Genomic DNA, 14,865 nt, shown 5'->3' with positions numbered 1-14,865 from the left:
CCCCCCCCCCCCCCCCAGGCAGCACCCACCCACAGGCACCAAGCTTGGGCTGTCCCGGGGTCATCACAGCTGAGGATGGAAGCACTGCCCCTGTGCAGTTCAGGCAGGCAGGCTCCAGGAAGGGGGTGGGGGGGAAGATCAGTCTCACCACTTTTTTTTTTTATCCCCCCCTTCAGTGCAGCCTGCCTTTCTGGGTTGCCACGGGGTTGCCTGCACAGCTCCTGAGCCGCACAGAGCCCAGCGATTCCTTCCATGGCTGTAAGGTAGCAAACTAAAACTCCTTGGAAGGGTTTTAGTTTCCTGTGCCCCAAAGTCATTTAAGACGCATTACACCATTGAATTTGCTACAGTGGCTGGAATTAACATGCAATACGCCACTGAATTTGCGAACTCATGCAAACAGCAACACCATTAAAGCAGGCAAAAGGACATTTAACCCACTTTAATGTGTTGTCTACAAATGCCCTAAGGCTGCTGTGCTCTGCTTTGACCTCAGTGCTGCTGAGGTGCACTAAGCATGCTCAGAGCACCCTGACACACTGGGCTACCCTGGGACTCAGAGTGTAGGCATTTGCTCTCCCTTGCATCTGAATCACAATGAACTGTAGTGGGAATAAGCTGCAAGGCAGTTAGTGGCCAAGACTGGGACAACTCTGCAAATGCAAGAGGCTGGGTTTACATGCTTACAGAACTTCTAGTCCATTTTTTCCTAATATTTGGATGTCTCTGTTCTCACTTATGGGATAGTAAAAACACTGGAACAGGTTACCCAGAGAGGTGGTGGAATCTCCATCCTTGGGGGTTTTCAAAACCCAGCTGGACAAAGGTTTGGCTGGGATGATCTGCTTGGAGCTGGACCTGCTTCCTGAGGTCCCTTCCAACCCTAATTTTCTATTATTCTAAATGCATTTCAGAGTTAAACTGACCACTGAATGGGGATTTCCTAGAACCTTTTTCTGGACTGAGGTGCCCAGAATTCATTAAGTCACATTCTAGGTGCCTAATGTGTTCCTCTGGATCTCATTTAAAATCTCTGAGAAAAGGTACTGTCCCCTTTCCCCTTCCTCAGCCCTTTTGGATTTTTCCTGAGCCCAACTGCTTGTTAAGGTACTATACTCAGTCTTAACTGATGATGCATCCAAACACTCATGATCTAAAAGTATCGTTGGATGCCTTTTACTTGAATGTCCATTTCATATATTCACATGAAACAAAAACAAGATCCTGAAAACTTCATGGTCAAAAATGTCATTTGGGGCTTTTTGAAAGGTAAGAAATAAAGCCCCCCATTATTTTTACTGCCACAGAACCTTTGAGACACAAACATTAGTATACCTCCCCTTCCCCCCCTGCCCTTTTTGTAGGGGGGACCAAAGAGTGCGATGGGGCTTGAAACAGCTGGAACAGCAACTTTTGTTTTTATCCAAAAGGTATGAAATAAAGATTGAAATGATATGTAGCACTTATACAGTATCCTCGTCTAACCAGTGTTCAAGTTTTACACATACTGCTGAAGTAGAAGGACAAGCCATGTTAAAATACCAGCTCTGTTTTTTCCTGATCTGGTTTGATTTGCTGGACATTCCACCACTTATTCAGTATGTAAAATTTTACAACACACGCTGGCTAGCTGTTGAATTTCCCAGCTATTGAAAAGATCTAGTTTGAAGAGCAAGATCTCATTAAATCAACAATCTTTTGTCATTTCCATAAACTATTTCTCAGGCTCAAAGAGTCAATGCCCCCACGCCTCAACAGATATGCATCACAAAGCAAACTGTGTGCAAGGAGGAAGGGGGGGTTGGGGAGGAGGGGAGTTATTTCTGTGGTCCTCCTATTCAAGTATTTTTCCACACCGGCAAAGAACTACCCCTTGCAGCCCAGAACTATGCCTGGGTTTTGTATCTGCTTGGGTGGGCACTTCTGCCTGTTTTAGATGAATCCAGGCTATAGCACAAACTCTTATCCATTTTCCTGTTCAACAGAAAAAAACCCTCATATTTGAAGTAGCAATTTACTTCCTATTATAAGCCCAGCTTTAAGCCTACAAAATTATTTTCCAGCTGAAGTTATGAAGAGAACTGAGATGAAACAATAGGGGAAAAGGATTTATTTTATGAACCAAGGTTAAACTGAATAATGAATCCAAGTGATGTTAATTTGAGAAGTGACAAATTGACTTCCTGAAAAGTCAATTTGGAACGTCTCAAAGAACATAGTTCGAAACTCAAGCCATCTTTATTCAATTCTCCTGAGGAATTTTGAATGTTCTGGTAAGTGAATTAGAAGTTTAATAATCATGAATACATGAAACAACTCTTTTAAGATATCCTAATATGTGCATTAATAATGTATGTGCAGGCTTTGGTCTATAGACTAACTGCAGAGCTGAACCAGCCACTTTGTAGACCATTATCATTCTCCTGATCTGGGCTTCAAAAACTAAGGAATCTATATCGCTGATGGCTTGATGCCATCAGCAATATAGATTCTTTGTCTTCCCAGAGAGGAAAGACAAGTGACATGGACCCTAGAATCCAGCCATCTCTCTCAGGCAGAAAGCAAGAGGGAGCGCTGGGAAAAAGAAAAAAAAATAGAAATAGAAAAACACAAACAGTATGACAAGCAGTGGAATTGGGGGAAAAAAACAAAAGTGTCCTGAATATTTTGATAACTTCAGTAAAACTGGGAAAAGTCTAAAGATTTCTCAAATGAAACAAACACCAAACACCACATTAAATATAGGCTTTTAATGTTTAGCCCCTTAATCCACCTTAGCGCAATGTCGCGTTCACTTTTAAAATATGCATCATGAAGACTGGAAATCTAGTTAGTGTTAAAAAAATTACACCTTGGAAATTATAACACTTTTTTTATTAGTCAAATCCAGATTTACAGCTGATTGAATAACTTGTCTCATTCTGAACAGGTTGAATTTTTTCAACCTACTACACCTAATCTACATTTCTAACATAGATTGCACATATAACCTTCCTTACTAGAAACAAATGCTTACAAAATACCTAGCATTATGTATGGGTCACAAGAAACACCAGCTTTTCATGTGGTAGACACGTTTCAAAAGCATGCTCAGTCTAAGTTTCACTGATTTGAACCAGAAGAAGTCCTCATCTTTACCCAAGTGCATAACTGCTGGAACTGGGGTGGCCACTCGCATATTCCCAAAATATAGGATATCCCCTTGGCGAGGAGCATGCCCCCCTTGCCTAATCAGCAGTAAGGGGTGGGCCTGCCACCTCCTCAGCCAATCAGCAGCAAGAGATGGGGCCAACAAAAAGGCCACCTCCCTCCCTCTCCAGCTGGGAACCCAGCTCCTCCTGGCCATGTACCACCCTACCGCTAGGCACAGTCAACAGAATCACAAGGAAAAAGAATTAGCATGCATTTCCACCAATTAACTGAAAAACAGGACTTTTGGGGGTATGTTCCTCATTTAGAAATGGAGAGGGGGCAAAGGGTTTAAAAACAGGACAGTCCAATATAAAACAGGATTAATAGACACCCTAGCTAGAACACCTTGCTGTCCTGCAACTGTGCTTTCCACATCTCTCTTGAAAATACATGTTGCGCCATTTGTTACTTAAAACAGTTTGTAAAGAGGTAGGTTTGGTTATAATCTTCTAGTTAGAGGGTGGGCAAAATATGGCCTATAGGCTGTATCCAGCCTATCAACTGATTATATCCAGCCCATGGGTAGGCAGTGCAGGTAGTGGCTCCGGCTCTGGCATCTGCTGGTGCCATTAGGGATGCCAGGTGGAAGCAGCCCTGCCTGCCCACCCTGAACAAGCCATGCTCGGGCCCCAGAGGCTCCAGCTCAAGCTCCAGCCTCTGCTGGCGCCATGGGGGATGCTGCGCAGAACCAGCCCCACCTGCCCAGCTCCACACAACAGGACCTGGGCAAGCCACACTCAGGCCCTGGGTCTCCACACAGGCTGAGCCAGCAGCTTCCCACCTGCCTGCATCTTGGAGCTGGCAGGAGCTGCCCCAGGTGCTGGGACCATGCAGCAAGTGCTCTGCACCTGTGCCCAGAGGCAGCAAAGCTTCCCCAGCACCTCCCAGTAGATAAAGCCCTGGTCCCAGCCCTACCCTGCTTCTCACCTTGCCCCGCACAGTGCCATAAGTTGGCCCAACCACCTGCAGCCACCTCCTAGCTGCAGCCAGCATGGCTCCTATCCTGTCCACCCAGGTGAAGCTGCCCCCAGTGCCCTGGGGCTGGGGCTTCTCCTGGGGAAAGGGCACCCCCTGGATGCAGGTGGGAGCAGCCTGAAAGTCCCTGGTGGGGAGCTGGGGTAGGTTGGAGGGGACTGCTAAGCTTCCCCAGGCTTTGTGGGGGCAAGTGTGGATGGGAATGGGTTGGGGGCAGGTAGGTTTGAGATGCAGATGGTTCAAGAGGCATGTCAGAGCACAGGCTGAGGCAGGCTCCCTTGTGATTGAGGGGTGAGGCTGGGCAGTGGCAGGGCTCTGTTGAGGGTAGGAGCATCCTCCCTTGGCTGAGTGTCCTGCTGCCTGCTTTTGGTTCCCTTGTAAGGGAAAGATTAATTTTGAGCTATTATGCAATTGTCTCTATATGCACTACTCAAAAAAATAAAGAAATAACTCAGGACAAAAATGTTTTTTGAAACAAAATTAAAAATATTTTCTAGTAGCCATTTGATTTTAGCATACAATGTGTTTTTAATCTATAATGTGTTAAAGTGATATCTTCACTATTACATTGTGTGTATACAGCCCTCAGCAGCTAAACAAACCTCATTAAGTGGCCCTCCAACTGAAATTACTGATTACTCCTACTCTAGTTTGTCCTGTAAACAACACACACTGTAGCCTTCAACCACATTCCTGCATCTAGCCCAAATATTTGTGAATGAAGAAAAGCTTCCTTTTAGAGAGGCAGCTAATCCCAATTCTAAAATTCAGGCAATGGAAAATTTCCCACATCTTTAAAAAAGCTACTTCAGTGGTTATTTACTCACACTTTCATATTTCTCTCTTATTTCCAGGTTGAACACTGCTGCCTTCAACTTCCAACCCTTCTAGCACTGTTATGCTTTTCTGTACAACTTAGAGTTCTTTAATATTAGAAATGGTCCTGTGCAGGTAATTGACTGCTGTAAACTTGCCTCTTAGCCTCCCCTTCACTAAACAAAATCAGAAAGCCCGTTAGGCATGTTTTCTAGGCAAGAAGTCATTCCTGTAGTTCTTACATTAAAAACTTACGCACTTTTGACCTCCTTCATGAAGCCTAGATGCAAACACACAGCAGTGTTCCCACCAGTGCTACGTATAGGAGGTAAGAACACCCCCATCCTACTGCTTCATATTCCCTCCACTGGTATATCCAATCATTTTGCTATTCATTTTTGCAATGGGAGCTTTTGTTCTCATGGTTATCTACAATAACCTTTAAATCCTGTTTAGTCGCTGCTTTCCACTGGCCTCCATCCCATCAGCATGATTTACATTTTGTTCCTAACAACATACCATCTCAGGATTTAGATGCAACAACTTTGATGTGCCAGCCTTACCAAACAGCCCAGATCACTCTGTAGAACTATTTCATCATTATTTACTGCACCATTACAGGTACTATTCCATTTAAGTAATGTTCTTTCCTGATAAAGTCTGTAGATTTAACTAACTTTGAGGCAAGACCTAATCCTTGCCCCCAGAAAAAACTCATAACACCCCCATTAAGAAACTGGATTGAAATCTCTTAGGAAAGCCCATTTTTAAATCTAAAGTGCTAGATTATTTTGCACAAGCCTAAAGGGTTCCTTTTCTAACCAAAATATCATTATGTTGAGCATCTTATCTTAAGCTTGACTATATTCCAAGGCCATTTAATCATTAAATCCCCACAGTACAACTCACATTTCTTAACATAAATTAAAAGACGCTTAAGGAAAAACTTGATAATTTCTTTAGTCTGACTTGGCAGTCAGTAACAGAGGCCAGGTTTAATTTACAAAGTTTGCCAACACAGCTGTCAGATAAGTGTGGAAAAAACCCTATGCTAGCCCACTAAGTGTAGGTACAGCTATGCAAAAATAAGTGCTTTTATTGGCTTTGCTCCCCTTGCTCATGGAAAAGGTATAGCAATGTTGGTGGCAGGGAAGGGAAAAAAGTGCAAGTCTGTAGGCATGTGCTACCTTTCCGCTAGGGGGCTCTGCTGACTTACCAATTCTAGCATCACCATCACAGGAGAGATTTCTGCAGACAAATCCAGTCCCAGCAATACCAAGTTTTATGCTTTATCAGTCTCAACGTCAATCCATAAACTCCCAAATTCCCTACATCTTCTCCAAAGGTTAAGCCAATGCTGAATCATAGAAATAGCTATCATTTACGCGTACTACTAATTCAAGAGTGGGTGTTGCAGGAGAAGCACAGTAGTAAGGGGTTAGAAAAGGACAACAAACATAACAACCTTCTTGATGAATCTGCCAATGTTCATGTTTGTGAAGGTTCCCCCTCCCCTAGTGATATCACTTCACACAAATTGAAGTTTAAACTTAAGACGCAACTAAATCAAATAATGTTTAAACAGGTTGCAACAAGGCAGCATTTTCTTAAGTTTTTACTCTGAAAACTTTTTAAGACCTGTTTAATATCCTTGTGGAGGTCTCGTCATAATATAAACTGAATAACCTGTACTCAACTCAACAACTGCAATTAAGTTGAAGGCTTTGAAAGCATCATGTGCAATTCAGTAAATCCTGTAATTTGTAAGCATTCTATAAAATACAGCGAGACAGACAACAAGTCACCCTTTCCATTAGGGTTTGTGGCTTCTATCCATTAACACAAATAAAGCTTTACATCACAGAGGAAGTGTTCAGGAGCAGTTCTTTTTCCATCGTCATTTTTTCAAAGAGGAAACTCAATTATTAATTCTGATAATCTTTCATGCAATTCTAGTTCATATGACCATAGCCTCTCTACTCTGCACATCCACTTAGTGTTTATAAACTGGCATGGCATTAGAAGCATCTAGGGGCGTTTGTAGACGACACTTTAAAGCAGGTTTAAAGTGGGTTAAATGCCTTTTGCACCACTCTAAATGGCATTGCTGTTTGCACATTTGGTGGCATACTGCACATTAACTCCAGCTGCTGTAGCACATTCAGCAGCATAATGTGCCTTAAATGATTTTGGGACACAACAAACAACTCTGGGGTGCTGCAAAGTACAACACCTCCGAGGAGTTTTAGTTTCCTACCCTACAGCCGTGGAGGGAAGCACTGGGCTCTGTAAGACTCAGCGGCTGTGCAGGCAGCCCACCAGCAGCCCGGGAAGGCAGGCTCCACAGAAACAGAAAGCCAAAAAACCAAAAACCCCACAACCAACCAGGGGGGCAGGGAGACACACTGCTGTGGCAGAGGGAAGCATCAGCTCCCCCCCGCCCCTGGACCGCTCCACCTGCCGAACAGCTCACTCTCCCCTCCCCACTGCTGGAGAGGCACGTAAGGATCAGGCTCCGACACAGGCGTTTACTTTGCCATAAACTGAAGTAGTGTTTTTAAAAAATAACTGCTACAATTTACGGAGAATTAAACCCTTGCATCGTGTACAAACCCCCTAGATGTCTTCTCTCACAGCATTTTGTCTAGTTAAATTTGCTATCATGTTGGCTCACCAGAATAAAGTGGACATAAAATTGGAGCTAGTGAAGTGAGTACAATAACTCAAACATTGTAAAATAACGAACCAAAGAATTTAGCTTTGTAACACTGGCAACTTGCATACCAGAGAAGTAACAATGCAAACATTCTTTAAAAAAAGTTTTAAATAAGTGTTTGCATGTATAATTAAGGTAGAAATAAATTTGGGGTCTAGTAATCTGGACTACGTCTGGCTGCTGCAAACAATACTATATTAAAGACCTCCTTATTAAATCCTATATTACATTAAAAGAATCCCTACCTTTTAACCATAATGGTCACTCAAGTCGTCAGCAGGGCTGAAGTCTTAAAAATTTACAGCACAGCCTAATTCTAACTGAAGTAAAAGATGAACTAAGGGTAACAGTAGGCTGCCTTCCATCATTGGGTTGGCCACTAGAAGCAAATGAGACACTCTCCTCCTTCCCAGGCTCACATTCCATCCCCATGACTAAGCATGCCCTCCTCTATTCCAAGCCCTTCATTAATTTCCACTTTCATCTTCTCCTATTTCCCCCTCTCTCATTCCCTTGCTACTTAGGATCTAGTGGGGAAAAAAAAATCTCGAGAGCATGGGCAAGATGACATTCCTGTCCTCAGGGCCTGCACTCAGGAACCAGTGTTGCCAGGTGAACAGTAAAATCTGACCCTCTGTACAATAAATCAGGTAGATAATTGCAGAGAGTGGCCAAAACATTTAATTTCAAGATAATGCAAACATGCTAGCATTTGAAAGAAATGTTCCTATCCGATCAATTTTCTAACTTCAGACAACCTTGAATACTTTTTGTGCATGGAGACTCCAAAGTGAAATTTGGCAGGGAAAATAAAAGTTCAAAAAGGGGGCTGCAAGCAAACTAATGAAAAAAATATTAGTTGTTTATGGTAATACAATCATGTATTAAGAGTGAAAAAAACCCTAAAGTTTGTGATATCCAAGAACGTTTTGTAAAAAACAAGGGTTTGGAGGTTCCAGTACAGTATTCCCTGCTTTTGCAAATCTGGCAAAGCTGACAGGGACAAGGCAGTACCTCAGCTAATAGGAAGAGCAGCTTCAGGAAGGTGCTGATTTGGGAGCCGTCAGTAAGAAACATGCTTACTTGGCACAGGTTATTTAAAGAAAGTTGTTGTTGCTCTTCACGGAAGATCAGCTAAGCACTTCCCAAGAAATTCATCCTAAAGCACACATCCAACTTAAGTGTCACCCCAACCAACTGAAATTTGGTAAAGATGCAAGTCACTGAGAGCAGTGTCTAACACTGACAAATAGTAGGCAACCTTAGCCATAGACACAGCTCTGAGTTCTACTTTTTATTATGTAGATCAGCAGTTTTCAAAATTAATTCATTTGCAGACCCCTAAACAATTTCAAATGGAGGTGCAGACCCTTTGGAATTGTGTGTGGGCATTCATATACTTCTGACTGATCACAGTCATCGGGTCTGCGGGCTACAAGTTGAAAACCACTCAAGTAGATGTTGACCACTACACTAAAAAGGGTTAGAGTATTCTCCTCCCCCCTCCTCCTGACCACTTTCTTTGTTTGGTAAGTTATTATTAGGAAGATGTGTCAGAGCAGCAAGCACACAGAATGTACAAGAAAGTTTCTGTCAGCATTCTGAAACATCCATTGTTTTACTGGCAAATTATTTATGAGGTATTGGAAAGCTAAAAGGAAGAAACCATGTACATAGACAGCAGTCTCTGCAATTCTGAGATTAGAGAATAAAAGGGATACTTTGGAGATTTGCCCGATTCATAGGTAAAAACTGCCTTTCAGTTCTGTTGTTTCTGTAACTCGAGTTTTGATACAATTAAAAAAAGATGATGTTTCAGATTCTAATTACGTGTGTGTGTGAAAACAATTAGTAGGCTTTGATGCAGCAGCACAAAAGAAAAAGCACCACAGAGCACCACATCTCTAATGAGATTAAGGTTTTACAGATACTTTAAAGATCAGTCTTGCCAAATGTAACCAGAGGCTCCAAATAGAAACATACCACTTAGCTTTTCTACTCTCCGAATCTCTTTGACTTTCCATCTTAGATCACATCCCAATTTAAGCTTTTTATTACCACCCCTTAAGATCTCAACAATTCTGCTCTTCCCCTACAGACTCTATTGTTAAGAGTCATGCAACCTTTTCTGCTCTAGTGTTAGTGTTCCCAGCACCATCTTCCCACTAGTCAGATTTTTCATACCCAAGCCCCTATTCAGAAGACACTTTTCACCAGAGAAACTCCACTACACTATTACACTTGAGTATGCCCTTAAAGACTCACTTCTTAACAAGCAGACCGCATATAAACTGCCAGTTGTTTCTCCCTTTTGCCTGACTTCCATTTCTTGGTTTTCAGACTATAAACTCCTAAAAGCAGGGACACACTTATAAAAGAGCATTATTTCATTCAAATAAAACGTGTCCCTGTCTAAAAATTTAGATCTGTGCTATTTTTGGTTAAAATGCTTTCTACTCTCACATTTCTGTTCATCTAAACATATTAAAAACAAACCATTTCTAGAGATGCCCTTCTCAAATCAAAATACTCGGTGCATAATCCAGTTCAAGGGAATGAACCTGCCACCTTCACACGAATACTTAGGGGTTAACTAGAAGATAGCAAAACAAACCATGATCTCCCTAGTCTTCAACCTCATCCTCCCTTCAAAAGCTTGAGGAATCAATGTTTGCAACATGCCTGGAGACCTAACAGCTTCTGGCACTGGGACTAAGGAGGGAAGCTAATTTCAAAGGCAAAAACACTCACAAAAAGGTGTCTTGTTAGCCACCTCCTGCAGATAACACAAAGAGAATGGAGAGAAGGCAATCCACCTCAAGTGTCTCCCCACTGAGCAAGTACAGCAAGAAGAAATGGGTTTCTATTCTACCCAGGAGAGCACACAGAACACCAACAGACTCTCCCTAAGCCTGAAGAAGGGTGTTTGTGCCCAAAAGCTTCCAAGCAACATTTTTTCCAACTCTTTAGTTGGTCTAACGAAAGGTATCATGTCTACCCAAAGAACCTTGTCTGCTTATGTCCTTAGATCAACAACCCTAAGGCAAGTAAAAATAGGCACTCTGTCCTGTAGTCATCTCCAAGCAATTTAAGGTTTTAGACACTCACTGTGATGCCTGAATTCTATGCAGAGTTTAAGTCACCAGATAATTTGCTCCCTGGTTTAGGCTTACCCCCAAGTTAGACATTGGCTTTAAAAAACACCTCTCAAAACATGGAAGGCTCACATTTCTTCCGATTCTCAGGTACGGAGGGGCGGCTGGAGGGAAGAGGAGGAAGCAGGGGAGGATGTGGGAAGGATGATCAGTTTAGCATTACCTAATATAGCTCTGAACAGTCTTACAATCCATATAAACATGTAACCAGGTTTTGAATTCTGCTAGAAGTACCTGCAATTCAAGATCTGCACTGACTGCTGCTTTAGTCTCTAGACAGAATGTAAAGATGTTAGTAAGAACACACAAAACTAAGTGATTTCATCAGTCTGAATCAGGGCAGTGGCCTATCAAGTCCAATACTCTGCTTTGACCATAGTTACTAGGAGAAGGTTCAGAAGGAAGCACAAGAAATCCCACACAGGTTTGATCTTACATCACATCCTATCTCAGTCATTATGTTAGGACTAGCTGTATGGAGCCGGGGATTAACTGCAGCTAACTGTCCCAGCTCATACTGTAATCTGAGCAGAGATGAAGGAGCAAAAGAGAAGGGATCTTTTGTTTCCTTTACATGCGGGCCATGGTATTTCAGGAGATCTCTGAAGAGGATCAGATTGTAAAAACAAAAATCACATGTAAAAGTGCTCAAGTCACGAGAATGGCCGAGTTAAATCAGCCACTCCAGAAGATGTTCCACTAGATACACGATGCAATAGGGGGAAATAAAAGGAGAGCAGGCTTTATGCTGGTCTGATATTCTGTTGTATATTCTCTGTGCCCTCTGAAACTGCCACCAGCAGTGCCAGTCCCCCATCTCCGATGCTGTACTATCATCCTGGGGACTTCCAGCTATCAGTGACGGGTGGGAGAGCAGGCAGGAGGAGGGAGTCATAAGACTGTACGCCAAGAGCAAGAGATGATGTCCTGGAGAGAATCCCTCCAAGATGGAATAAAGCAGTGATTCTCAACTATGATGCCACAAGAGCCTTTAAGGTCGTCACTCAATATTAGCATAGTTAGGTGCATAAACACTGGCAGGTGATTCACAAGGTAAGCCACAGACTTCAAATAAGAATCCATCTGAGCAAGAAAACAATTTTGACCTGTTATAGTCTGAGTTTTTTGAAACAGGAGAATTCATCTATTATTTTTTCTATAGAAAAGCACAACTGAAAGCTAAGAGATAGCACTTTCCAAGGAAGGGGTACCTAGAGTTTAGAAAGTTTGAGAACCACTAGAATAAAGGATACAAACCCAACACATCCCTGGAGATTTGTCTGGAGAAACAGACCAAGTGTGCGGGGGGGGGCGAAATCTCACTATGCGTGTTCCCAGTGTCTATCCTAAACACAGGCTTGACCTTGGCCACATCCACCCTCAGCCACCTCCACCTCTCAAAGGAAAAAACACACACAACTGTAATATTCTAGTGTACCTTGGATACTTCCTAAGCATGGTGCGAAATCCCTCACATGGACTAAAGGCATTAAATCAAAGTAGGCAGAGTTACAGTTGTGTAGGAGACCAGGATGAGAGACAGTACCAGTGTCCTCCAGTTTGTTTGTTTTACCTCAACTACTTATTTCCTGTTTCTCAGAAAGTTAGAGTACAGATGCCTTTACTAATCATGAAGAGCATAAAACATTACCAGTAAAGCCCAACCTTGTATTAAACAAGGGTTATCTTGTGACTCAAGAAATTTCCACTGGATCTTGAGGAAGTAGAGATGGAGCATGACAAACTGGGAGCTGGGGAGTCTGAGAAGAGGGAGATTTGTTGGCTGGAGAGGAAAATGAAAAATCTGCCTGGGAAAACCTCATTGAAACCAAGTGACCAGCTCTGCCTTCTTCCAAAACCTCTCCACGGCACCAGTAAATGAACAAAACCTGAAAAAGTAGCTCTGAATCCTGCAATGCAAGTTCCACTCATTGTTATAAAGGTTCCACTCTTCACCCACCTTGTTTTCAGCACTGTCTGCATGTGCCATGCACCCAATACACTTCTTCCTATTCCAGTCTGCCTTCTGCTGCCCAGCAAGACAGTCCTAGCAGACAACTGGCTGAGTATAGCTGGAAGTCTTGTACTGGACTCTGGCGATATCCTCAGCGGCACAACTGATCCCTCCTACAACATCCCAGCTTCCAAACTGCATATCAGACCTCATATGCCAGATAAAAAAATGCAACCCATCCAAATGGTCCCAGATCAGGAGTCTTCTAACCATCTCCCGAAGCCCTGTGTGGCAAACAAAGGGATAAAATGCACCCTGTTCAAATTTGCAGATGACACCAAGATGTGGGGTGAAGTGGGCACGCTAGAAGGAAGAAACAGGCTGCAAATCTGATCTGAACAGGCTACAGGGGTGGGCAGATGAGAACAGGATGGGTTTCAACACTGACAAGTGCAAGGTGATGCACCTGGGGAGGAAGAACCAGCAGCATACCTCCAGGCTGGGGAACTCCTTTCTCGTCAGTGCAGAGGCAGAGAAGGATCTTGGAGTCATTATTGAGGCCAATATGAACATGGGCCGACTGTGGGGATGCAGTCAGGAAGGCCAACCACACCTTGTCATGCATCCACAAATGCATCTCAAACAGGTCTAAGGAGGTGATCCTCCCCCTCTATGCGGCACTGGTCAGGCCGCAGTTGGAGTACTGTGTCCAGCTCCGGGTGCCGCACTTCAAGAGGGATGCGGACAGCATGGAGAGGGTCCAGAGGAGGGCCACTCGCATGATCAGGGGGCAGCAGGGTAGGCCCTATGAAGAGAGGCTAAGGGACCTGAACCTGTTCAGCCTCCACAAGAGAAGGCTGAGGGGGGATCTTGTGGCCTGTTACAAACTAGTCAGCGGGGACCAGCAGGCATTGGGGTTCCTGTTCCCCCTGAGCACTACCAGGAGTAACTAGAAATAACGGTCACAAGCTGGCAGAGGGTACATTCAGATTAGACTTCAGGAGGCGCTACTTCACTGACAGGGCGGCTAGGATCTGGAACCAACTTCCGAGTGAAGTGGTGCTGGCTCCTACCCTGGGGGTCTTTAAGAGGAGGCTGGATGAACACCTTGCTGGGGTCGTTTGACCCCAGTACTCTTTCCTGCCATGGCACGGGGTCAGACTTGACGATCTGCTCAGGTCCCTTCCGACCCTACAAACTATGAAACTGGCTAATACTATTCATGCATTCAGACATATTATGAAAAAGGTACAATGAAATCACTACTGTTCACAAGACACAAAAAAACCCAAATATCACGATTCAAATGAATGGTCCTTACATTCAAGAAACAATATTTATTCCTCCGAGACCCAATCTGAGTAGATTAGAAGTGTACCACAAAAAGATTACCAGGAGAACAGTAGTCTCCATAAGTGCCGAAGGCATCCCAAAAACCACTTGGGAAATACAGAAATTAGAGCAAACATATTTGTTAACTACTCCTAGGGATCATTTAATATTTGATCCTGAAGACAGTCCATGTTAAATGTCACAATACAAGTTAAAACTAAGGCTCCGTTTCTGTATCAAAACTGTTTGGAGAATCTGAAGTTTCTGTAAGCAGCTTATTTTGGTAGTGGCAGTAACTTTGGAATCCCCCAACCAAACTCCCCTAAGTTTAAGCCACAGAACCCTTCCGTCCATTTTAAGACCAGAGACATTAGATCACCTAATCTGACCTCCCATTTACTTCAAGCCAGGGAACATTACCCAAAATCCACTGCACTAGGCCTCATATTTGGGGTTGAATCAAAGCATATCTGCCAGAAAGACAGCTGTTCTTGATTTGAAGTCATCAATAAACAGAGAATTCACAAGCTTGTTACAGTGACTGAAACTTCACGATGACAACAGGAGATGGAAAAAACCGGGAGAAGTAGAAACAGCATGCCATGGACTGAATCAAGATTCTGGAGCCACCCACCCCGCACTGAAACGCATGCCCAAGTTACAGCAGAGTCTGTTGATCTCAGATCAGCTTCATCAGCATTCTTCAGACCTGCAAATAAGACAAC

General features: G+C 43.3%; 1 protein-coding gene across 5 annotated transcripts in view; it reads right to left on the bottom strand.

Moving 5' to 3' along the window:
* LOC109291906 (solute carrier family 12 member 7-like) overlaps positions 1 to 14,865 on the bottom strand; it is a 119,636-nt gene that overhangs the window by 98,043 nt on the left and 6,728 nt on the right. Inside the window, exon 1 of one of the 5 annotated variants that reach the window (XM_019509137.1) lies at positions 4,995 to 5,052. The exons of the other annotated variants lie outside the window; for them this stretch is intronic. The gene's annotated coding sequence lies outside the window, so the exon portion shown is untranslated. Of the gene's footprint in view, positions 1 to 4,994; positions 5,053 to 14,865 lie in introns of those variants that run through there. 5 annotated transcript variants of the gene reach the window in all.

The sequence above is a fragment of the Gavialis gangeticus genome, unplaced genomic scaffold (assembly GCF_001723915.1).
Source record: "Gavialis gangeticus isolate Ggan-Ray unplaced genomic scaffold, GavGan_comp1, whole genome shotgun sequence".
In the NCBI taxonomy this organism is placed as follows: domain Eukaryota; kingdom Metazoa; phylum Chordata; order Crocodylia; family Gavialidae; genus Gavialis; species Gavialis gangeticus.
The sequence above is the reverse complement of the archived record's forward strand: the minus strand, read 5'-3'. Positions and strand labels throughout refer to the sequence as shown.